The sequence below is a fragment of the Plecotus auritus genome, assembly GCF_963455305.1.
Source record: "Plecotus auritus genome assembly, chromosome: 8".
NCBI lineage: Eukaryota > Metazoa > Chordata > Mammalia > Chiroptera > Vespertilionidae > Plecotus > Plecotus auritus.
This window is the reverse complement of record NC_137782.1, coordinates 7,356,571-7,383,300: the sequence shown is the minus strand read 5'-3', so window position 1 is coordinate 7,383,300 and position 26,730 is coordinate 7,356,571. Positions and strand designations below refer to the sequence as shown.

Below are 26,730 nucleotides of genomic sequence, written 5' to 3'. Positions count from 1 at the left end.
CTATTCATCAGGCATGGTGTCAGATTCCTCGCATCACCTTTCAACATCTCGTGGAGTCAATGCCAAGAAGAATCGCCGCAGTATTGAAGGCAAAAGGTGGCCCAACGAAGTACTGATGGGGTGGCCATAATATTCTGGCCACTCAGTGTATTTCCCAGCTACTTTTCTTTTGAAGATAATGCATTGGTTTATGCCTCGCTTTTATTATTTTATTTTTTTAAGATATATTTTTATTAATTTGAGAGAGGAAGGGAGAGGAAGATAGATAGAAACATCAATGATGAGAGAGAATTATTGATCGGCTGCCTCCTGCATGCCCCACACTGGGGATCGAGCCCGAAACCCAGGAATGTGCCCTGACCAGGAATCAAACTGTGCCCTCCTGTTCATAGGTTGACATTTTGGGTTACGCCTTACTTTTAAAATGGAAGAGAAATGAAATATACTGATAAATGAAAAGCGAAATAATATTGCCAGAATGGGCAAGGTCATGAAAGTAGACATGCTCCCTGTCACACCTAGACACCCTGATGCTTGTAACTGAACCTAATAGCTAGGATTTTCTTTGAATAGATCACTAATAGTTAAAAGTTAATGTGACAATGGAATATAATGCCCACTCTAAAGGAAAAACTGGACATTTTATTCTTGTTAGTTTCATACCCTTCTTACACAGAAAAATTCCCATAGATGGTAACTTTAGTAGGGTATCTTTTGAAATCTAACATATTCTTTTTCCTATTTAAACTTCAAAATTGTTTACCTTAAAGGAGCTGAACAACAACAAAAAAAAGTCAAGAAATAAATAGATGTTAAGTTGAAGATGACTTTTCTCTGCACAAGGCCTTCCTAAAGAAAGGCTAACTAAGTCTAATGAATTAATAATGTATAATTACATCATAAAATGGAATACTAGTTTTAGAGTTTCGAATGAAATGGGCAAAAGTACAAATCACTTTTGAATTCTGGGTTCTGGTGAACACAGCCAGTAACCTTATCTGTGACTGTATCACAAGTCACATGCCTGAATAAAATGGAGCAAATATTATTGAATGCCCTATCCGTTTACAATTTGATTTCTGTTGGTATTTAAACCAGAATTTACTGAGCATGTTAAAATGTGCATAAAAAGAGGATGTGTGTGTGTGTGTGTGTGTGTGTGTATAGATAAATAGTTGATATATATTAATGTGTTATGTTTATACTTAGAGGACCGGTGCACAAAATTCATGCATGGGTGGGGGGTGTCCCTCAGCCCAGCCTGCACCCTCTCCAATCTGGGACCCCTTGAGGGATGTCCAATCGCCAGTTTAGGCCCGATCCCAGTGGTGATTGGACATCCCTCTCACAATACAGGACTGCTGGCTCCAAACCGCTCACCAGCCTCTGCCTGATTGCCCCTAACCACTTCTGCCTGCCAGCCTGATCACCCCCTAACCACTCCCCTGCCAGCCTGATCGACGCCTAACTGCTCCCCTGCCGGCCCGATTGCCCCTAACTGCCCTCCCCTGCTAGCCTGGTCACCCCTAACTGCCCTCCCCTGCCAGTCTGGTCACCCCTAACTGCCCTACCCTGCAAGCCTGCCCCCCCCAACTGTCCTCCCCTGCAGGCCTGGTCCGCCCCCCCCAACTTCCCTCCCCTGCAGGCCTGGTCCCCCCCTAACTGCCCTCCCCTTCTGGCCTGGTCTCCCCCAACTGCCCTCTTCTGCTGGCCCAGTCACCCCTAACTGCCCTCCCCTACTGGCCTGGTCACCCATAACTGCCCTCCCCTGCCAGTGTGGTTGCCCCTAACTGTCCTCCCCTGCAGGCCTAGTCGTCCCCAACTGCCCTCCCCTGCTGGCCCAGTCACCCTTAACTGCCCTCCCCTACTGGCCTGGTCACCCATAACTGCCCTCCCCTGCCAGTCTGGTTGCCCCTAACTGTCCTCCCCTGCAGGCCTAGTCGTCCCCAACTGCCCTCCCCTGCTGGCCCAGTCACCCTTAACTGCCCTCCCCTGCTGGCATGGTCACCCCTAACTGCCCTCCCCTGCAAGCCTGCCCCCCAAACTGTCCTCCCCTGCAGGCCTGGTCCCCCCCAACTGCCCACCCCTGAGGGTGTGGGTCCCCGCCCCAACTGCTCTCCCCTGCTGGCCTGGTCTCCCCCAACTGCCCTCCTCTGCTGACCCAGTCACCCCTAACTGCCCTTCCTGCTGGCCTGATCACCCACAACTGCCCTCCCTTGCAGGCCTGGTCCCTCCCAACTGCCCTCCCCTACAGGCCATCTTGTGGTGGCCATCTTATGTCCACATGGGGGAAGCCATCTTTGACCACATGGGGGCAGCCATCTTGTGTCTTGGAGTGATGGTCAATTTGCATATTATTCTTTTATTAGATAGGATATTCTAATTATATATATATATATATATATATATATATATATATATATATTCAAAATAGCTTGAGAGACATGAGGTTAAAGAGAATCATACGCATCTCTTTAGAGTAACATTTTAAGACTCCTTAATGCTAATGGTCACCTAAATCTCCAAGCAAGGAATATAGTATTCAGTGATGCTCAAATTCATCCCATCCAGGGTCCTCATCTTTTTCTCTTCCATATAGCATTTCCTAGAATTATTGCTCCCAAGAGCATAAATTAGATTTGTTGACTTAAATTAAACCCCAAAGATCTTTAAATATTGACAATAATTTTTCAACCTTTAAGTGTTTCATTAATGTTTGAATTCCCCAGTTATGCCTTGCTGGTACTTAAAAGCTAAATGCAAAGCAAAAAGAGACTATCAGAGTGATGGGAATGATACTCAAAACTATGCATTTCTAGTCCCTAATGTAGACCACCATTCCTCTGTGGCATTTTTTAAAGCCCCATCCTTTTACTTCGCCTCCTGGAAAAAGTAGGGGCCGGGATTAGAATTGCATTCAATCACCCTTTTCTCCATTTCTCTGCTCCACACGATCAGTTCCTAGAGATGGGAAGGAGTTAATGTTTTACATTTGCTCTCTACAGTCCATAGGAATTGCCCTATCCAAGGCTCTTTTCCCTTCCCCAACTGTGAGCAGGTAAATATGAGGACAGGTAAAATGGCAGGATTCCCAAGGACTGGAAAAGCTGACAAGAAAGGTCACAAACACTGGAAATGGGAAAGACTTAGAGAGCCAAAACATCTCCCATGCAGATGAGAGTCAAAGGATGTTAATAGACAAATAACCTTGGCATCAGATTGCAGGTAGCCTGCCTCCATGTTACCAAGTATAGACCAATTACTGTTGACAGGTGAAGCCTACATCTATGTCCTTCTGGGGGTTTGGAGTGGCTGTCACCCATTAGTGTGGAATTCATTTGAATTTGTTGTAAATATTTCAGCCCATTCTCTTTCCTAGGCATGTGCTAGATTGTATTCCTCACCCAAATAAAACTATTTGGCCGAGGAAATGAGAGTGTAAGGACTATTTCCAGGGCAAAACAAGAATGTAGAGAAGGCCCTCCAGCCAACCCAGGATGGATAATTTGCATGAGTGAAAAGGAAACCTTGTTTTTTAGAAGCCACTGAGACTCAGGGGTTGTTTGTCACCCCAGGAATCCACACGTAGTATATCGGGAATACTTCAGATGTCTGCATCTTACTTTTACCATATATACAAGAAAATAACATATGTCTCCTCTGCAAAATAGTGGGAAACACTGGATGCATCTTAGAAAAGAATCTATAACTTATCTGAAGTGTTAAAAACAACATCTTTTGATGAGTAAATGTGTTTCTACAAATGTGTAGTAATGAACAGTCTAACACTAGGAAGTTCAAATGCATTGAAAGATAAATTTTGCTCAAAATTAACTACATCTTTTAATAAAATTAGTTAAGACATTTATATTCTTGAACTATGATTAATTCAGTGAATTCATTCTTTCAGCACTCACAAATTTGTGTGCTACCACATTACATAGGAATGGAGTACAGAAAGTAATATGAGACTAAATAAGAAATAATAAAAATAACTCTATCGCTCTCTTTAAAATACATGGAGCTTAACAAAGTTTCATGACTCAGGGTATCGGAGTCACCCTCACACTGTATGTATTTTGCAAGAATGCAAAGCCCAGCTTTATTTATGCAAATAAGTGTACTTTTATTTTATAGTAAGATACAATTCAATCTCCTACGTGACAATGACACATGTTCTACTTAACTTATTTTTTAAATTAGTTCAGGGATCTTTAAGCTATTTTATAATGAAAACAGTATCGGCTAAAAATGAGATTTAAAGTAATTAAGTAATCCCAAGACTATTCTAAAGCTTGGCCTGCTGAGAGGATAACTAATTATTGAGGCATGGCAAAGTGATGTTTTAAACAAGTGTGGAGATTAGCACAAATAAATTAAGAATATAAATGAAATGATAATATAAACACATTTGAAAATTAAATCCATTGTTTTAATATGGCAAACTCCCGTGTCAGTGTACTGTGAAGGGGGATAAAGAAATAATTTCATTGTCTAGCACAGTTAAGGTACAGGGCAGGACTTGATACCGATTTGTTGAATGAATGAGACAAATTAGCTTAGCTACGTGGAAACTACAATTCAAAATCAGCCCGTTTTCAAGAGCTAGTACTAATGTCTTTTAACAATGAGGAAAAACAGGAAAGACCAATATTATATTTTGTGGCATATTCCGGGTTCTCATCTAAATATTGCCTTTGCAAGATAAATTTTTAGCTTTTCATTTTGGGGGCTTTTGTCTTTGTATCTGAGTCCTATATGAGAAAAAAGTGTAAGCCAAGGCAAAGGTTCTCTTTTTCTAAATCTCTGGAGTTGGCATAACAAAGGCTTCCAAGAAACAGGTGAAAACCTGTAAGTGATCTGAGGAATATACAATCAGTTAAATATCTTTAGAATTAACAAGCTGTATTTCACTTGGTTCCCACCAACTATATTCAATTTTTAAAAAGGAAATGCAGGATTTATTTTAACTTAAAAATAGCAAAACGAGATTATCTTGCTCATCAAGGCCTTAAAAATTTTGAGAAAAAAATGTCAGCCAACTTTAAAATTAAGGTCATGATGGCGTAACACAGAAGCGATCACCTGCTTTCCCTCCAGCACCTTGCTGTGATCTGAACACACCCCACTGTGCTCTGATGTTTCCGATTTGGATTGTGTGCAATGGGACCCTTTTACTTCAGTTGTGTTGCATTGACCTTTCTCATTTGTGCTATCTGACAGGCCAACAGAGGACATCTGGCTCAGGCGGACTAGAAAATCCCGAACGAGAAAGTGGCCTCAGCCTCATTTTGTGGAACCCCGGCCTGCGCTCACCCTATCCAGCACACAGGAGGCAGCCGCACCGGAGGGCGAGACGGGGGCCGACGATAACAAGGGCCACTTACAGCCCACAGCCTCAAAGGCCAGCGCTAATCGGGTTGAAGGACAACGAACTCCATCTAATCAGACTAGAACACTTCTATCCCCCGGCCTCTGCCCCTTGCGGTTTTGGTGCATAAAATTCAACCCCAAGGACAAAGGGGGCTGAGTCCTAACCTTCTCCAGTTGTGGCTCCATCCCCCCATTTCCTCTAATAAACTCCCCTCTTACTTGCTCGCTGTGTCCACCTAATCCCTTGAGCGACTCCAATCTTACACTATTCAGCATTACGGACCAGATCTCAGCATGATGGACCAGATCTGCTGAAATGTGTCAGTTTTCCAAACTCTATGACTTTCTTTTTTATTATGAATCTCTGAAAATATATAGCTAATTTATTATATATAAACTTCTATCATCTCTTTAAAAATGTTTTTATTGATTTTTTAGAGAGAGGAAAGGAAAGGAGAGGGGGAGAGGGAGAGGGAGAGGGAGAGGGAGAGGGAGAGGGAGAGGCAGAGGGAGAGGGAGAGGCAGAGGGAGAGGGAGAGGGACAGGGAGAGGGAGAGGGAGAGAGAGAGAGAGAAACATCAATGTGAGAGCAAAACATAGACAGGCTGCTTCCTGCACCCGCTCTGCAGGGGATGGAGCTCACAGCGGGGCAGGCGTCCAGACTGGGAATCACACTGGCAACCTTAGGTGCAGGGATGACGCCCAACCAGCTGAGGCACCTGGGCCTAGCTATCGTCCCTTTTGCCATCACAATCGAGTTATACAATCTCATTTGGCAAAAAGGGAAATAGATGACCTCCTCCTCCAGAAAACTGCAATGACCAAACGCATTTTCAACTAGCTCTAGTTGATACAGAGGACCATTAAAGATGGCTATTTTTGGCAAAGAGTCCAAAGTCAAAGAATCATGATGTTTATAAAGAAAAAGAATGAAGTAAAAGAGGAACGGCTGAGGAAAAACTTCCTCAAATTGTCCTTTGTTCATTCCTTAAACACGTGTTGAATTCTTTCTATGTCAGTTACTGAGACTACAAAAATGAGTAAGACACGATTCCTGCCATCAGAGGTTCCCAGAATGGGGGTGAGCTATACAGTTACAGAAAGCACAGTGAAGGTGACTTAGGAGATCCACCTTGAAGAAGAAGGATTTTCCCACAAAGAAGATGAAAAACGGGCATTCTGGAAGAAAAACGTTGCTAGACTAGCACAGAGGTATGACGGTGTACAGAATATTCTGGAGGCAGCAATCGTGTGTCAGGAAAGTGTTGGTGATAACCGGGGAAGTGGAGATGATGCCAGAGAAACAGGTCAAGGCTTGTGGCAGGCCTTTAAGACACACTAAGGGGTTTACTCTGGAGGGAATGGTGAGCCACTAGAGCTTTTAAGTAGGGGAGCAACTCATTCATGTCTATGATTTTCAGAAGATAGGTGTGACGTTTAAAACAAGTGTGGAGATTAGCACAAATAATCCTAGTGTGGGAGATGTGATGGGGGGGGGGGGGGCGGAGGGTAGAGTCAGATTTACAACTGGACAACCACAGTAATTCCTAAGTGAGATGACAAAGACCTGAAGTAGAGCAATTGCAAAGAGGATGGAAAGAAAGGAATTTCTTTAAGGTAGCTCCTTAAATGTGGTGATACTGTATATAGGCCAAGAGAAGGCAGGAGGAGTCAAGGTCAACAGCTGAGAGTGATGGCAGCGGGGTGGATTAGAGAGACTAAAGAGATTACTATGGAGAGGGGCCAGCTGGGGACAAATGAAAGGGCTGTTAAGTATTGCTGACAGCTCAAATAAGGTTGGAAAACATGAATCTTCCAATCGGCATGCATTTGCAAATTTCTCCAAAATGCCTAAACAGATCAGATACAAACTAAAATTAATCAGAAAAACTCCCCGAAATCATCAAGGGTATCAGCAGACTGCCTGATAGCTTCTCTAGAATGAGGAGTGTAAGGAAAAAGAAAAAAAAAAGACTATAAAAGCAGCAGAGCGAATTTCCATTTCTGGTAACAGTAATGAAATAATTTGGACTGATACTCCCACTCAAGTAACTAAACGTATTTCAAGTATGAAAACAGCGAAGAGTTAATAAGAAGGCGGAGACTTCACACAGGGGAATTGCAAAGACCAAAACCCAGAGAGGGAAGCTCCTCTTTGGAAGTTGTTCCCCTCGGGCACATGACTGTCGGGGACAGAAGGTCCCAGAAACCAGCTGGACTCTGGGCAGCCTCCTGGGTTTCCTGGGGATATCAGAGCCCCTGGTCCACAGGTGCGCTTAAGTAAACAAACCCAACTTGAAGGCTGTATCTTCCTTCAGGGCAGGAAGGAACCCCAAATAGGCCACTCCTCACTCAGATCTGCAGCCCCACTTCCGGCACAGGAGCAACGGAGGAACCTTAGGCTAACGTGGTCCTGGCCTGATGCTGCCCTCAGGTGCCTGGCAGCAGCAAATCAAGTCTTCTCAGGAAGAAACTGTCACCACCACTAGGTCTCAACTTATTTGTAAAAATCGTTTTTTAAATGTATTTCCGGCAGATGATCAAGCATATCCAAGCAATCAAGAAAATAAGACACCATAAGTGCGAACTGACAAGAACAATAACCCAGTAATAACACTTGAGATATTAGAATTAGCAGACATATATTACAAAACTATATCCAAATAAATAAAATCCAAGCTTGAAAATTTCAACAGGGATCTAGAAACTATGAGTGACGAAATCATTGCAGAGAAATATTCATTTGTCCCATTTTCCTGTCAACAGTATTTGGCCACACAGTTTAAAATGCTTACATTTTTAGAATTTAAAAACTTTTATACTTGTTTTGGTTTTCTTTTGACACACTGAAAATAAAAACAAAACCCTACATTAGGGTTTAAGCCTATTCCAATTAAGCCTGTTCTAATTATTAGTTCAATCAGAAATATATTAGTTAAGGGAAAGGTAAGTCTACATTTAAGTGTTTGTACTTGTGTGTGTTGTGAGCACACACGTGGTGTGCACACACTCACAAATTTCTGGGAAACACTAATAGGCTCACTACTATTGTCAACAGTTCAGGACACACGTGGGTAAAGCAAGGAGAACAGACGTTCAATGTTGCCAGGGACAGTTTTCAAAGATACCATCCACTTGCAGAGACATGAACATTAACTTCAACTTTCACAGCTGAATGCGCTCATTGTAAGTATTGGGAAAGGTTAACTGTGATTTGAGGTTAGGTATTTATATTGAAACGCCAATATTCCTGATGGACTAGTGCACCGACTTTAAAGCACTCCACAGCCCGATGATTCTCCCTTGAAGGTAGGGCTTGACTGCCAGATAAGGCAGGGTTTAGCAGTGACATTCATTGGGGGTTGGGCGGGAGAAGGAGGTGGGAGCGGGGAGAGAGGAAGAGGGAAAGTGAGGACAAGAGGGGGCACCCAAACCGAACTCTTGACAACTTTACATCCGGTCTGGTCTTGCTCGATTATTCAGTTGTCGTAAAATGCAGTGACTCTTTCAACATAAGGCTCATTTTTCATTTTAGAAGCAGAACAGTATATTACCTATTCCTATCAAAGTTGAGTGAGACATCCTTACCAAGTCATTCATTGTTCGCATCTAGTTTAGCCAACTTAGTTCATTAGCATCCAGTGTATTTGGCAGAACAAAACCCGGCCAGTGGTCTTGAACAACTGGTCAGCCCCCTACTCTGTAACCAGAAGGCCAGCAGGTTCATGTCCCCATACAAAGGAGCATCTCCAACCCACACCGTGTCCTCCGGCTCTCATGGACAGCATTTACCCCGAAGGGACGCTGAGGAGAGCCCAGCTGAGAGGTCATTTGACAAAACAAGAAACCCAACCTATACATGGTCAAAACATGAAGGAAACTGAAGTTGGTCATTGTTTTTTGTTCCAAAGAAAAATCCTTAAAACACAGTGTGGCAATAGCCCACTAGACAGCTCTTCCCCCTCCACTCCCCAGCTGTGCACCCAGGAGACCTCCCTTCACTCAGCAAAGGCCAGCTCTGGGGGGCGGGGGGGGGGGGGAGGGAGGATCCACTGGGAATTAATGAAGCGACACCGAAAAATAACTCCCACTAGTAAGTTGTTCTCTTCCATAAAAAAAAGCCTATTTTCTCTCATTTGTTTTCTGGAAAAACAGAATATCATCTGAAGGTTCCTTATGCACCTTCAACCACCCCTTTTCCTTTTCTTTACTTTTTTTTTTTTTAATTAGGAAGTACCATACATAGTGCCATGCAAGGGAAAAACTCCGTCTCACAACAATAAGAAGTGGTGTCCTGGACACGGTAACAGTCGGCGCGGGGACATGGGACTACTGACACTGTAATTTAGTAAGCGCAGGGTGACTCAGGGGGAGTTAGCAGAGGGAACAGTGAGGGGAAAGCAACGCTGAAGTTGCAGGCGTGCGAGGCAACTTGCGAAACTCAGCTCCAGTCCTCTCCCACGCTGGGAAATCTTCACGATCCCTTCTTCATTCACACAAATAAAAAGACAACTTCAACATTCACCTTCCCCGAAAAGAGGTGCTCCTTAAAGCCAATCCTTTCCACTTACCCTAGGGCAGGGACCGCGGGATCTCTTAAATCCTGTAATTCCAGGACATCCAGGAATAGATGAATTCTTAGCACCTTCACTTCAAAAGTAAACTTGAACCCAACTGTTACTTACAACGGAGACCCTCACGGAACTCTCCCACATTCTAGGGAGAGATGGGAGCTCCCAGCGCAGCCTCGGAGCCGGGTGCACAGCACACTGTGTCTATCTTTAACTTGAAAATGATTTGGTTTCACATTCCATCCAAGTCCCACTGGCAGATGACTTTGGTGAACTCACCAATGGCAGGCTCTCAGACGCCCGCCCTCCAGCCCCTCCTCCCTGTGCTGCGCTTCCGCTGTGGCATCCACAGGCTGGTTTGCTCAGCTGTCTCTCTACCTGCCCCTGCCTGGGTAAGAGGAGATGCTTTCATTGATGGCTGTTACGGAAACACTTGGAAACTGAAGATCGGCGGCTGGAGGACTCCCTGGGCTTGCTCCCCCTCCCTCGCCACCCCCTCCTCCTCCTCCCTGCCAGAAACCAGGCGACTTCCAAACTTGGCCTTCTGAAAAAGAATGTTCTCTGACTGGCATTCCTGGACGCGGAACGCGAGGCAGTGTTGTTCTATTGCTCAGCTTGAAAAACTTCCCAGGTATACACAGTACGAAGTAAGTTTCCTGGATTTTGTCTTAACTTAGGGGAGGATGGAGCATATTTTGGGGCATTACAAATATTTTGTGTTGCCTCACAGCATTTAAATGTTAATATTCACAGACAATTTCCCCCAGAATGGCTAGGGCTGCAGTGAGACAACACGAGTGAAATGGTAAATCTTTAGTTAGAAGCTGAATGTCCTTGTTGGTAAGTGAGTGGGGGCCCATTAGAGGAAGAAGGCACGCTGCCTGCTTGGCAGGATTCTGGAGCAACTGTGGCTTTTCCGTGAGAGGAAGCCTTGTTTACAGGCATTGTGACAACCCCGGTTTCAATCGTCCTACGTGTGCACTGCAGACAGCAGGAGGAGAGGGTGCAGACATTGCCACCTCCCTGTCAAAGCCCCCCCCACTTTTTTTTTTTCAGGAATTGTCTTGCAAGACTTAGTGAGGCCTGGGGGAAAATTGTGTGTGTGTGTGTCTACAACACACACACACCTGAAAAAAAAAAGAGAAAATGAGTGGAAATGAGAAAAAGTACATTGCATCAAATAGGATCTGTTAAGGATTAAAAATGAGGAATTCTTTTAAATGACTAAATAAACGTGTATGTTCAATATTTATTTAATGTCACCGAGGTAAAAAAGATCTGCCGCTGAAAGTAATGTACCTCTTCGTGACCAAAAGAGCGAATGCGTTCCAAGCAGGTTTCCAAACTAGACGACTTCTCGAACGGCCTGATTAAAGACTGGCCATCGCAGGAGTCACACGGACCCCAACCCCAACCGCAGCCTCCGAAGCTCAGCTGGCGGCTGCCAACTCCGGCCCACTGTCAGCTGGCAGGCTCGGCCCGGCTGCAGCTGCTCCTGCGACTTGTACAGACATCGCGCAACTATGTGACGGCAAAAGGTTGACTCAAAGGGAGAGCTTCCTCTTTGTTTGTTTGTGGTTGGTTTTACATCTTCTGTTCCAGGTGGTCGTTTACCACACGTAGAACAAGAGTCATTTCAGGGCGTCGTGAGTGAAACATGATGTGACGGCATTCCATTACTAAGGTACTTCGGTGAGACAGTTTTCTTAATACTCACCCTAAGGTGTGTTTACTGGTTTTTAGAGAGAGAGGGGGGAAGGGAGAGAGATAAACACTGTTGGGAAAGAGACACATCTAATAGTTAGCTCTCATATGAGACCTGATTGGGGATCAAACCCACAACCTTTTGATATATGAGATGGTGCTCTAACCAACTGAGCCACCCGGCCAGTGCTACTTCAGTGATCGCTCGCTCTCTCTCTCTCTCTCTCTCTCTCTTTCTCTCTCTCTAGATATAGGTAGAGATATAGATATCTAGATATCTATACATATATATGTAAGTTTTATTGCTGAAATTCAGTGATATTTTGATACCTCCTACAGAATGGCATTTTACCAGCTTGCTCACTCACTCCTTAACCTGTTACTAGATGTCCTTAAAAGTGATTAAATAAGCAAGGAAGAGAAGAAACTTTATTCTTATTCCCAAAGTCGATTATTTTAGGGAAATTTCAGGCCATACGAAATGCTGGTAGATAAGGACATTCAAGTGACTTCAGAAATAAACAGAAAGACACACTTACCCAGAGAGCATGCATGCCTGCCCCTGAGTTGCTTCTTCCCTCTTTCAAACACTTCTCCCCAAGGCTAATGAAGGTGTCAGAACACGTGTGAACCAAGCACGTGGGCAGAGCTGGCAGCGGGCCCTCTAGTTCGGCGATCGCCAACCTTTCAGACTCACGGATCACCAGTCGGCAACCGCTGCTCTAGTTCACGTTCAGCCACACTTAGGCGCTCATGTTGCATTTGGGGTGAACATGAGCACAGAACGAACACGAAGCAATGTCTGTTGACATGGAAGAATTGTTTGTTCGTATTTGTACATTTTAACCTATGGAGAATGGCTATATGTTGGCTCCCATTTTAGATAAATATATCTTGCATTTTTCTTAATGAATTTTTTTTTCAGGAAAAAATTACATCTCCTTTCAAGCCATTAACCAAAAGGGTATATGGAGGGTGTATTAGGTGCCAAGCACCTTCCCTGAAGCCCTGACCCAAAAGCTCACTGTGCATCTTGTGTCCGTGTGAGTGACTCACTCTAAGTATCGGCATGGAGAGTACAGTATTAGTAAGATCACTTTGGTTCATCTTGGCTGGCTTCCAAGAAAAATAGAGAAAAAAGGAAATGTCTTTCTGATATCTCATATTAACTAGTAACATAGAACTATTTCCTTTATTGAATTGTTATTGGTCATTTCTTTTTGTTCCTCTTTTGTTAATCCTGACAGGATATTTTTTCATTGCTTTTCAGAGAGAGTGAAGGGAGGGAAGGAGGAAGGAATGGAACCCAAGACCCTTCGGTCACAGGCCGAGCTCTGACAACTTAGCAGCACCAGCCAGAGTACTGGCCATTTCTTTACAGAGCAATATTCACCAATTAAGTATCTCCTTAGGTTCCCAACTTTACCTCCCCTTATATTTCTTCTGTGCCAACCATGGAATTCCAGAACAGTTTGCAACAGTAGGAGTAGCATTAGTCCAAATCTAAGGTTGAATGAGCACAATGTGAATTAAAAAACATTTTTTTCCTTGCTAACCTTCACAAGGCAATTGATAAGATTTATGATGGCTAGAACTCAGTGTTTATCATGAATAAATTCTATTTTTTTCTTTTATAAGGTCTAACATGAGAGTTAGAATTTGATCAGAAAAATAGCTCCCAAGGCTTACCTCTAAAAACAAAACAAAACAACAACAACAACAAAAAACTGGGCATGCAACAGGCAAAGCAAGTGCCCTTGGTGTATCATGAACAAGCAGTTAATCTCTGCTCCATTGTCCAGAAATAGACGGTATTAGCACAGTTCTGTGATGGCAAACGTGAGTAGCAGGCTCCTTGTAGGGGTGAAAAGGCGTTTAAACTCACATCTTAGCTGATCTGGGAGGCATCCCTGTGTATGAAGAAACTGGTCATTGAAAAGCAATGGCCATTAGGGTTTCCTCCCTGTGGTCCTTTAGAGACTGGCCTAGCGGGTATTTTCAGGGTATGGTTTTGCAGATGAATATTCTTTGCTTATTGCATAGCATTTATTTCTTAAAAGCCTATACTATTTGTTAAAGACTGAACATTTGTGTTCCCCCAAATTCATGTTTAAACCCAGTCCCCGATGTGATGGCACTTGGAGGTGGGGCCTTTTGGAGGTGATTAGGTCAGTAGGGTGGAGCCCTAATGAGTGGGATTAGTGCCCTTATAAAAGAGATGCCAGAGAGCTCCTTTGTCCCTTCCGCCACGTGAGAACACAGCAAAAAGACACCTCTGAACCAGGAATTGGCTCTTACCAGACACCAAGTGTGGGTGCCTTGATCTTGGACTTCCCAGCTTACAGAACTGAGGGAAATAAATGCTGTTGTTTATAAGCCACCCAGTCTATGGTTTTCTGTTATAACAGCCTGAATGGACTAAGGTACTATTTATGCAAAAATGAGGGTTTGGACAGGGTAGCACTTTTTCTAAGGAAAATGAATAAATCCGAGTAGTAGTTGTTGAAAAGTAATTAAAATAGACACTGCCTAAGAAAAAGTAGAAAAACTACACATAGACAACATTAGAAAACAGACATAAAAGGGACTCAAAACATACTTATACCAGACAAAACAGACTTTAAAACAAAGGCTATAACAAGAGACCAAGAAGGACCCAGTAATTCTACTTCTGGGTAAATATCCGAGGAAACCCAAAACACTAATTTGAAAGGATATATGCACCCCTAGGTTCCTTGCAGCATTCTTTTTTTTAAATATATTTTATTGATTTTTTTACAGAGAGGAAGAGAGGAAGGGAGAGGGATAGAGAGTTAGAAACATCGATGAGAGAGAAACATCGATCAGCTGCCTCCTGCACGCCCCCTACTGGGGAAGTGCCCGCAACCAAGGTACATGCCCTTGACCGGAATCGAACCTGGGACCCTTGAGTCCGCAGGCCGACGCTCTATCCACTGAGCCAAACCAGTTTTGGCGCAGCATTCTTTAAAACAGCCAAGATATGGAGGCAACCCAAATGAATAAAAAGTAGTGGTACATTTACACAATGGAGTATTACTCGGCCATAAAAAAGAATGAAATCTTATCATCTGCAACAGCATGGATGGACCTACAGGGTATTATGCTACAGGAAATAAGTCAGACAAAGATAACTACCATATGATTTCAATTCTATGTGGAATCTAAACAACAAAATAAATGAACATATAAAGTAGAAACTGTTGTAAAGAACAGACTGATGGTTGCCATAGGGAAGTGGGGGTTAGTAATGGGTGAAAATGGTGAAGGGATTAAGAAGTACAAATTGGTAGTTACAAAATAGTCACAGGGATGTACCGTATAGAAAATATAGTCAATAATTTGTAAAAACTATGTTTGGTGCCAGTTGGGTACTTGAAATGTCAGAGAAATAACTTTGAAAGTATTTGATTGTCTAACCATTATGCTGTACACATTAAACTATTACAAAATAGTTTTGAATGAAAATTGTACTTTAAAAATAAAATGAGCCCTAATCAGTTTGGCTCAGTGGATAGAGCGTCGGCCTGCGGACTCAAGGGTCCCAGGTTCGATTCCGGTCAGGGGCATGTACCTTGGTTGCGGGCACATCCCCAGTAGGGGGTGTGCAGGAGGCAGCTGATTGATGTTTCTCTGTCATCAATGTTTCTAACTCTCTCTCTCTCTCTCCCTTCCTCTCTGTAAAAAATCAATATATTAAAACAAAATAAAATGAAAAATAGAAGAAAAAACAATGCATTTTTCATGAAAAATATAGCAACTATATTCATTTGAAACTTTAAAGGCTATTTTGGTTTATCAATTTTTTTTCCTATAGCTTAAGACTATAGTTGAAGTGAGCTCAAGCAAAATTTTATTTGATTAAAAACTGAATTTTCCCTTTTCCCCAGCCCTTCACTGCTCTCATTTTGCCTATTAATGATAATGATATGTGTGTGGCGGGATGCTCATATGTAGCCCTGTGCAAAAAAATAAGGTGACAGACACCTTATTTAGACAAATGCAATGTCTTCTAACAGTTATTTTTTTTAAAAAAATATTTTTATTAATTTCAGAGAGGAAGGAAGAGGGAGAGAGAGAGAGAGAAACAACCACGATGAGAGAGGATCATGGATCAGCTGCCTCCTGCAAGTCTCTCACTGGGGATCGAGCCCACAACCTAGGCATGTGCCCCTGACCAGAATCGAACCTGGGACCTTTCAATTTGCAGGCCGATGCTCTATCCACTGAGCCAAACCAGCTAGGGCATCTTCTAACAGTTCTTTAAGAGACCTCCGACATGAGGGATTTTAGGCATTTGGATAAGTTGGTTGTGGAAGTGATACTGTTGTAATTTACTAGTTATTACTAATAAGAAAGGAACAAATGGAAGACCAAATATTATAGGCATGTCATTTGGACAGCTTCCCCAGGAAGCTAAAGCCTCACACTCCCAGGGAGCCCTCAGTCTATTCCCACAGAGCAGATCACTGGGGGAAGGTCCTGGGCAGGGAGGACACATACCTTCGAGTCAGGTTGGGGTACCATGGGAAGGTCTGTCAGTCACACCTGGGAACAGGTTATTGATCAGAATGGGTGTGACTACTGCCAGGGCATGAAATGTGGGATATTTAATCCCCTAAACAAAGGAGTCTACTCTCTTGGTTCCTTTGATGCTCCTGGGACTCTAATTGCTTGGGGTGCACCCTCCTGTATTCGCCCACATGCACCATGGCCATGTGGACACCACATACAACGGACTAATGGACTTTAACTAGCCTGATGCTGATCTGGACCTGGTTCAGCATCAGACACAAAGGAAACTCTGGACGCTGCTCTGCTTCCAGCTCTGCTGACATGCCAGCTACACTTCTCTGACTGGACTAAGGGAAAAAGGGACTTTGGAAACTCAGGAATGTAATTTCACGAAAATAAAGCTTATCTCATCCTCCCTTGGGGGCCCCTGGAAATGCTCATTCCGCTGGTACACCAAGAACCCCACTCCCACTAGTAGCAGAGAAAGACCACCCACACTTTGTTCTCGGATAACAGAAGGTTTAAGAGACGTTTTGTTCCTAATATTTTTAGGGCCCTAAAGTTCCATAGGTAACTCTCTATTTGACAGGCCTTTTTCGTGCACACCCTGGCTGCCACACACCACCCTTTAAAGACAGGGGTGAAAAGGATCAAGCAGAGATGGAGAAGCTAAGAGTTGCTGGGTGCAAAGCTATGTGTATGTGGATTGGGGACAGAGTAAAAGGGAAGCCAGCCCATGTGCAGAGGGCCTACTTTGTATATACTTTATATACTTTATTCCACTTAATCCTTAAAAATCCTATGATTTAGGAATTATTATTTCCATGTAAAGGATTAAGAGACTGCGTGTCAGGTTAAATTACTTGCTCCGGTCGCTAGGGTTCATAAAGAAAGGCACATAATTTGATTTTGTGTCTGTCTGATTCCAAAGCCTTAAATTCTTTCCATTGTATTGAGACATAAAGAGGTTTCCTTGAACCTTGAAGACCTGGTGCTATTCCATTGCAAGGCAAACCCTATGTGTGTGGGAGAGGAGTCGTCTCGTGGGCCAGATCACCTCCAGGTGGGATTGGGGGACCTGTCCCAAGGTGAGACTCCGCAGCAACCAGAAGAGGCAGAGGGAGCCTTATGGGAGAGGGATGATGACATACCCTGGTTTCTCTGATCTCCGGTTTATTCCAGTCTCACTTGAAGCTATGAGTGTGGGGCCCTGGAGCTCAACTCTGGGTTCATGTTCTATCTCTGCCACCTCCTGCCCTGAGTTATATCACCTCTCTATACCTGTTTCTCATCCGCACGAAGATGAGGATAATATTGCTCTCATTAAGTAGCTGTTGTGAGAACTAAATATGTAAAAACAACTTGGAAAAGTTGCTTAGCACACAGCAAGTTCAGTTAGAGGTCCTATCATCATTACCATCAACATCATTACAATCATTGACAGTAAATATGTGAGTCAGAATATTCTCTCATTTAATATCTATCTTTTACAACAGTGGAAGGCCTGGGGAAGGTAAAAAAAACAGCAGATTTGAATCACTAAGGGAGCTTTTAATATAACAATGACTGGGCCCAAAATGGACCAACTGAATCAATCTAATCAATCGCTGGGGGGTGAGTTGGAAGCATCTGTTTGTTTAAAAAGTCCTCCTGGATTCTAATGTGCAGCCAGGGTAGACAAATTCTACTCTATACTAGCTATTTTTGTAGTTTTCCCCTTAATCTTTCTTATTAGGGTTGAGATTGAACTGATGCATCAAAATACCTGATTGAATTTTGATCTGATTTCAAGGACTTCAAGCACAAATGCCTTTTATATTACAGGAAGTCAGTGACCATGGTCATTAGTTGCAAATTTTTATATTACAAAGAAAAATGGGTTTTGTGTTCCCCAAATTAATAGAAGACCATCCGATGTTAAACTTCACAATTGCTTCATGACCTCGACCATGCCCTGTTTCATCTGTGGGGTGTGTGTGTCGTGTGTGTCTGTGTGTGTGTGCCCGTGTGTCCCAGTATTACCTAATTCTGGAGCAGGAGAGGATGTACAAAGGCATCAGCTGTGGTATAAAATACACAAAGGTGGAGTGGCACTGAGAGGAACCCTTTGTGGAGAGTCAGAGACCAGGGATGGCGAATACATTCTCTTACCTCAAAGTAGACAGAACTCTAACATCAAAATGGGCACCTATTAAGAGCGCAGAGTGCCTCAAATTACCTGGCAGATGAGTGACCATTCCCGCTCCCTTCTCTGAGTGTTGGGTGGACCATTCATAGACCGATCCAGTCAGGCCTCTGTTCCTGAATGAGAGCACCTGGGAGTCCACGGTGGGAGGCTGGCACAGTGAAGGGGGATCCAAGATATGTATAGTAATGGATTTCAGTCCTGGCTGCACCTTGGAAACACTCATGGGATTTAAAATGGCATACTGATTTCTGGGCCTCTTCCCTGGAGATTCTTATATAATAGATCTTTTTTTCTCTCTCTTTTTTTTAAATATATATTTTATTGATTTTTTACAGAGAGGAAGGAAGAGGGATAGAGAGCTAGAAACATCGATGAGAGAGAAACATCGATCAGCTGCCTCTTGCACACCTCCTACTGGGGATGTGCCCGCAACCAAGTTACGTGCCCTTGACCGGAATCGAACCTGGGACCCTTCAGTCCACAGGCCGACGCTCTATCCACTGAGTCAAACCAGTTTTGGCAAATAGATCTTTTTTTTTTAAAAAAAAATATGTTTTTATTGATTTTTAGGGAGAGAGGAAGGAGAGATAGAAACACCAATGATGAGAGAGAATCACTGCCTCCTGCATGCCCCCAACTGGGGCGCGAGCCCGAAACCCGGGCATGTGCCCTGACCCAGAATGGAACCAGCAACCTCCTGGTAAACGGATTGACACTCACCTTACTAAGCCACACTGCCCGGGCTGATATGATCTGAAATGAGGAGTATATTTGGGTGCTTCCACAGGACAACTGAGGTTAAGAACCACTGTGTGCTGGACAGAGACCAACTTGGTATCCCCCGATGACTCACTTTATTTTTTTAATATTTATTTATTTTTTCTTTATTGATTAAGGTATTACATATGTGTCCTTATCCCTCCATTGCCCCCCCACTCCCCCCACTCATGCCCTCACCCTCCTGGTGTCTATGTCCATTGGTTAGGCTTATATGCATGCATACAAGTCCTTTGGTTGATCTCTCACCCTTACCCCCACCTTCCCTACCTTCCCTCTGAGGTTTGACGGTCTGATGGATGCTTCTCTGTCTCTGGATCTGTTTTTGTTCATCAGTTTATGTTGTTCATTATATTCCACAAATGAGTGAGATCATGTGGTATTTATCTTTCTCTGACTGGCTTATTTTACTTAGCATAATGGTCTCCAGTCCCATCCATGTTGTTGCAAATGGTAAGAATTCCTTCTTTTTACCACAGCATAGTATTCCATTGTGTAGATGTACCACAGTTTTTTAATCCACTTATCTGCTGATGGGCACTTAGGCTGTTTCCAAATCTTAGCTATGGTAAATTGTGCTGCTATGAACATAGGGGTGCATATATCCTTTCTGATTGGTGTTTCTCATTTCTTGGTACACCATACACAAAAATAAACTCAAAATGGATAAAGGACTTAAACATAAGACAGGAAACCATAAAAATATTAGACAAATCCATGGGCAGCAAAATCTCAGACATATGCTGAAGCAATCTTCACTGGTACAGCTCCTAGGGCAATGGAAACTAAAGAGAAAATAAACAAATGGGACTACATCAAAATAAAAAGCTTCTGCAGAGCAAAAGAAACCATCAATAAAACAATAAGAAAGCCCACTGCATGGGAGAACATATTTGCCAATGTTATCACTGATAAGGGTTTAATCTCCAACATTTACAGGGAACTCATACAATTTAAAAAAAGGAAGATAAACAACCCAATCAAAAAATGGGCAACAGAACTAAATAGATACTTTTTGAAAGAAGACAGAAGGAAGGCCAAGAGACATATGAAAACATGCTCAAAGTTACTAAACATCCAAGAGATGCAAATCAAAACGACAATGCGGTACCTCACACCTGTCAGAATGGCTATCATCAACAGATCAACAAACAGCAAGTGCTGGCGAGGATGCGGAGAAAAAGGAACCCTCGTGCACTGCTGGTGGGGATGCAGACTGGTGCAGCTACTGTGGAGAACAGTATGGAGTTTCCTCAAAACACTAAAAGTGGAACTCCCATTTGACCCAGTGATCCCACTGCTAGGAATATACCCCAGGTGACTTACTTTTTAACTGTCCTGAGTACAGGGATCCCCAACCACTGGGATCACCTGCAGGACTTTAAAAACTGGGGACGTCTGATTCCTACCACCAGCATTTTCTGACTTAACAGTCCTAGTTGTTAGTATAATTTCTCCACACATACAGTAATGCAAGTCTGTGTATATTCTTCAGAATATTCTTTTTTAAATATGTGGAATAAAATTGAAGTAATCGGGGTTTAAGAAAAAAAAATACACAGTAAGCATATAGCAAGTCACTTATCCATTTATTCCCTCAGTAAGCATTTATGGAGCTCTTAATTTGAGCTAGATATTGAGTATAAAAAAGTAATTAAGACTCTGTCCCTGATTTAGAGGAGTTCACAATGTCATAAAACTGAGACATAAATTAAATGCAATTCATCCCCTCATTCATTCATCAACTTTTTGTTGAGTGCCTGTGCTAAGCTGGTGACAATTTAGGTGCTGGAGATACAGATGTGATCACCCCCCACTCAGGAATTTAAATTCTAGTGGAAGGCCTTAGAGAGGGACAGCCTGGGAATTTAGTTCAGGGAAGCAAACTCCCACCTTAGGATGGGCTTATGGGAAGGCTTTCTAAAGAGAAGATAGGAGAACTGATTCTTGTAGAACTTGGAGTTAGGCAGCTAAGGGAACATACGTGTGACGATTAATTTTATGTGTCAAATTGGCTGGGCCCTGGTGGGCAGATATCAGGTCAAAAATTATTCTGGGTGTCTCTGTGAAGTGTTTCTTGTGGATGTGATTTAAATTTAAATTGGTGGACTTTGAGTAAAGCCCACATATGTGGGCGGGCCGGGCGGGCCGGGCGGGCCTCACTGAATTGGTTGAAGACCTTTATAGAACAAAGGCTGACCTCCTGGGGCAAGGAGGAATTTTGCCAACAGACAGCCTTTGGACATGAGCTGCCACATCAGCTCTTCCTCTGTCTCCAGTCTGACAGCCCACCCTGCAGATTTGGGCAGCTTCCCTAATCATGTGAGCCAATTTCTTAAAATAAATCTCTCTCGATATATATGCACATCCTATTGATTCTGCTTCTCTGCAGAACCCTAATACAGTATGCATCTGAGTCAGATGAATCCTTCCCTGTTCTTCTTAAGACCAAGTCCCACTTTTGACTTCTCACTGTTTCACCAAGAAACAGATGCCACCCAACACCACGTCTTTCAATCCCTTTCCATTTACCTCACAGGTTCCCCTCTCTCTCTATTGGTTCAGTCCTCTCCGCCCTTCCCTTCCTAAGGCTCATCTTTGATTTGTGTTCTATAATTACCTCTTGGCTCACAGCTGCAATTCCTCTCTGCTTCCCCTTCGGTTGTGCTCAAGCCTTCCCCGCCTGCTGCGCGTCTACACACATGCATGTTTGCGTGTGTACGTTCATGGATGTGATCTCATCTCCCAGTGGGCGACAACCCGTGAGTTCAGATCCTGTCAGACATTTCACAAGGGGGTGAGTGCACTGTAAGTGGCTTTTCATTGCTGGCATCAACGCTAAGGGTCAAAGTTGTGTGCTGATGAGGACATGAACTCAGGATGGCAACACGTGTTTTCTCAGGCCAACTAAGGGTCTTGATTGACAGCTATGAACATCCTTGAGTAATACATCACTTAATTAATGATGATTATTTTGGAGATAAACTTTAAAAAGCAACAATAATAAAAGGAGCCCTTTATAATTATGCATAGAGAACATAAAGGTTAGCTAAAGAAACAGGGGAAAGAAAAGAAGGAAAGGAAATCTGGAGACAAAGTGAAGGTGAGAGGCAAGTGGGAGCTTAGGGAGAGTAAGGTAAGCCCCGACAGGAACACAAAGGTTAATTCCCCTAATGCCCGGAGTGCCCTTTTTCGTTGTAAAATGACATCAATTACAAACAAATCTCAGTGGCATTCTCGGTCCCCCTCAAATTTGTAAGGACACATGGCCTTGACAAACCACAGTAATGCACACACACACAAACACACACACCACTACCCTGACGTGTAGAGTGTGGTGTGAGACTACAGAATGCTGTACTACTGGCAGTACAGAATGGGTGGATTCTGATACACTGTGAAACCCCACGTTTCATTTTTCTTGGCCTTATTTCTGTAAAATTACCCTTCATTTAGCGTGAACAACGAAGACTCAGCTTTGTGTTGAATGTGCCTCATTTCCCAATCTATTGCTCATGTAGAGTATGCCTATTTCTACAGAAACAATAGCTTTTATTTTTCTAATATTTCAGAGAGCATTTTCTCCATATTCATGTAAAGAAAACGGCATAATTGTAAAAATGTAAAAAACAATGTATAACTGTATCTATACAAAAACACCTGCAGGATAAAGATCCTGAGAGTGACATTATAAGTAGGGCAAAGATGAACGCTTTACAGAGATCAGAATTCCCTGTTGGGTAAAAGGCATATTAAATTCTAATTAGATACATATATGTAGTTTTTGAATATAAATGCTAACAGAGTAGAAAATACACTGCTGGATTTTTCTAAGCTGTGTCTAAGCCTTAGAAGCATGCCTTAGTTGAATTTCATATCAAAACAGCAGTAGAATAATAAACAACCAGTAACATTGTGTGAGTCAACTCTAAGGTAAAGGTTGTTTATCTATTGCCCTGTTGGTATAAATCCCAAGTTCATAGGTTTTCATACATATGTCAGTTATTATAAAATGGCATAATAAAATAGCATAAACAGATTTTGTACATGTTCCAAATTAATAATTTCTTATTGACCTATATGCTTTGTAATTCTGATTTATAAACTCTGACATGAAATCTTTATACAATAAAATTTTAAATAATTCCCTTAAGGATCACATCCAAATTCTTACATTTTCAATCTAAAAATATATAGAATGGTTAAAGAGTGCATTTTATTTTTATTGAAGTTATTGGGGTGACACTTGTTAATAAAATTATATAGGTTTCAGGTGTACAATTCTAGACATCAACTGTATATTGTATTGTGTATTCATCTGGAGTCAAGTCTCCTTCCGTCTCCATTCATCCTCCCTTTACCCTCTTCCACCTCCCCCTAATCCCTTTTCCCTGATGCAACCACCTTACTGTTGCCAATTTTTAGTTTTTAAAACCAACATACTTGCCATAGTCTCTTCTTATAATGCAGAGAAAATGATTCAAAACCTGCCAATGACTGTTACCATTTAATATAGCAATGTCCAAAATGTCCAAATTTACTCATATATATATATATATTTTTTTTTTGAATGAGTTGATAGACACTTAAGTTGCATCCCTATCTTGGCTATTGTAGATAATGCTGCAATGAATATATGAGTGCGTGTGTCTTTTTGAATTAGTGTTTTGTGTTTCTTCAGATAAATATCCAGAAGTGGAATTGCTGGGTCCTTCTTTGTTTCTTGTCATAGTCTTTGTTTAAAAGTGTATTTTGTCCGGTATAAGTGTTACTGCTCCTGCTTTTTAATTTTTTTTCCTGTTTCCATTTTCATGAAATACCTTTTTCTATTCCTTTACTGTTAGTTTGTGTGTGTCTTCCGATTTGGAGTGAGTCTCCTGGAGACAGCATATGTAAAAGTCTTGTTTTGCTATCCATTCAGCCACCCTATGTCTTTAACTGGAACATTTTATCCATTTACATTTAAAGCAATTGTTGCTAGATACGTAGTTATTGCCTTTTACTTTTATTTATTTATATTATTTTTATTATTACAGATATGTATGTCCCCTATACATACCCCTCTCCCCCCCGCCGGCCCTTTGCCCATCTCCAACCAGACTCCACCCTCCGGCCCTGACCATGTTATTATCTTTTATTTTCTTATTCTTAAACAAGTCCCCTTTAATATTTCTTATAATACTGGCTTGGTGGTAACGAGCTCCTTTAGCTTTTCCTTATTTAGGAAGCTCTATATCTGTCCTTCAATTTTAAATGGTAACTTTGCTAGCTAGAATAATCTTGGTTAAAATAACTGTGTGTGGTGTCAGGTGGGTATTAGATTTATCAGGGTGATCACTTCATTAGTTATATAAATGTCTAATTATATTGTACACCTTATATTGTATGTCAACCTAATTGAAAGATTAAAAATATTTTAAAAATATATAAAGGGATAAACAAATTAGTCATACAATGGAATTCTACTTAGCAATAAAAAAGGAAGAGCTACTGATGCTTGCAACAACATGAGTGACTCTCAAAAGCATTATCAAAAAATCAAATATATCTATATATATGCTATATATTATATATTCTAATATATATATATATATGCACTACATGTCCTGGAAAAGATAAAACTATAGGGACAGAAAGCACATCAGTGGTAGACAGGGGATGGGAAAAGGTAATTGAATACAACAAAGAGGCATGAGGAAAACTTGGGCTGATGGAAATATTCCACATCTTCATTGTGATCGTGGTTACATGACTGAATAGTTTTTCCCAAACTCACAGAACCACCTATGTAACGGGGTGAATTTCACTGTATAAAATTATGCCTCAATAGACATGACAAAAAATTTACCTGACACAACTGACCTAGAAAATAGTTACTACTACACGAATGTTGTAGGGAAATACCGAGTTACGAAAAGAAAATGCCAGGTTCAACCATCACTTAATTCCAAATTTGTGCTATATTGACCACGTGCCATGGAAGAGTGTGCTCAGAGTCCTTCCAATAGAAGAGAGTATAGCCATCAGGGTATTTGAGTTATTAACTTAAAACAGCCTAATTCACTTAACAGCAGATGTAAAGGAAAAGGCTGCTGACAGCATCCAAGGGTAAGGTGGGTTTTGATCTCTAGCGATTGGAAATGAAGGTCCTTTTATTCCTAATGCAGTTCACACTGCTCATCAGGAGGGTCTTGGAGTCCATGTTACGGATGCCTGACTGGTGTTGTGTAGCAGATCCAGTGGGCTGCCGGAAGAGCGTTCTTCTTCATGGAGATCAGAGTCCCCACTGCAGTTTAGAAACTGTTCTCTCGCTGTGCATGCGACAAGACGTCTCGCAATGAGCAGAGGATCTAGTGGAAAATCTGGCATAGCGGCCCTAACGATCATAACTTCACAGTCTGTCTCTGTAATCAAAGGACAGAGGTCATGGACATGTGTCCTCACACGGAATTTTTTCAAAACCCTTCCTCGGAAACGTGTACGTTGGGGTTCTGGTGGGAAGCCTATGCATTCCGTTCAGCTTTATTGTCCGCTAGAAAATGTTGAAAAATGTTCGTCCAACTTTCTACCATGCTTAATCCGCTTAAAACTGGCTTCCTAAATTCCAAAACAGCTTATATCAAAGTTCCCAAATCCAAAGATTATACTCCTTCATCAGATTAACAGCACCTGGTACCTTTTCCTTCCTTCTTAAAGATTCTTTCTCTCTTGCCTCTATGCCACCCCTCTCTCTCTGTTTTCCTCCTGTTTTTCCAGCAATTCCTTCTCAGTCTCTTCCTCGGCCAGTTCCTCAAAGATGGACTGCCTTTGGTCCTTGCTTTCCTCTTTACTCTCACAGCTTCCCTTGGAAATCTTATCCATTCTTCTGCCCAACCCAGATCTTTCTAATGACCATCTAGCCTTGCATGTCCGCCCGCCTACTGAACATTTCCATGAGCGTATCTCATTGATGACCTCACAGCCATGGGGTGCTGGACACATCCAGGCAGTGTGCCCGACGTGGAAGAGATGAGCCTGTCACATCGTCCGTGCCTGAGAGAGAACTCACACTCCTCCCCTCTCTCCTCAAGCCTGCGCTGCGATGGAGGTGATAGTGGTGCTCTGAGAAGCTCTAGCAGATGGAAGGGTGCCCCCCAAAAGATAGGTTCACCTAGAACCTGTGATTATAATGCTATTTGGGAAAAAGGGGGTTTTGCAGATGTAATTTAGTTAAAGACCCTGAGATAAGATCCTCCTGATAGGGTGGGCTTTAAATCTAATGGCAATGCCCTGGTAAGAACCATTAACTGGTTAAGAAATGAGAGCTGCCGAAATGAAAAATGAAAGAAAGCACAGGAACAAGTGTGCTCTTAAACACTATGTGTTTTTTTTTTTAATTAAATTTTTTTGGGTGACATTGGTTAATGAGATTATTAAAATTAAATAACAAATCTAAAAATGATATCTGAGTCATTTAAATTATTTTTTATCAAAGTCGTCTTGTCATTAAATGTTTCTTTTAATTTGTATTTCTTTCTAAAATACATATCTGTTTATTACAATATAGATTCTTTTCTAAGTCATTTGAGGAAAAACACACACACA

The 26,730-nt window shown here is 42.2% G+C and overlaps 1 protein-coding gene and 1 long non-coding RNA gene across 24 annotated transcripts in view; one reads left to right on the top strand and one right to left on the bottom strand.

The window, feature by feature from the left end:
* The window catches only part of DTNA (dystrobrevin alpha), a 332,992-nt gene that overhangs the window by 229,405 nt on the left and 76,857 nt on the right, over nucleotides 1-26,730 (bottom strand). For 9 of the 23 annotated variants that reach the window (XM_080683245.1, XM_080683218.1, XM_080683219.1 and 6 more), the window contains exon 1: nucleotides 9,945-10,199. The exons of 8 other annotated variants lie outside the window; for them this stretch is intronic. The gene's annotated coding sequence lies outside the window, so the exon portion shown is untranslated. Of the gene's footprint in view, nucleotides 1-9,944; nucleotides 10,321-26,730 lie in introns of those variants that run through there. 6 more of the 23 variants (XM_080683228.1, XM_080683242.1, XM_080683227.1 and 3 more) reach the window with 3 other exon arrangements.
* LOC308255586 lies at nucleotides 10,275-14,027 on the top strand. The gene is made up of 3 exons (XR_013961371.1): nucleotides 10,275-10,591; nucleotides 11,212-11,628; nucleotides 12,919-14,027. It is a non-coding gene; the product is annotated as an uncharacterized lncRNA (long non-coding RNA).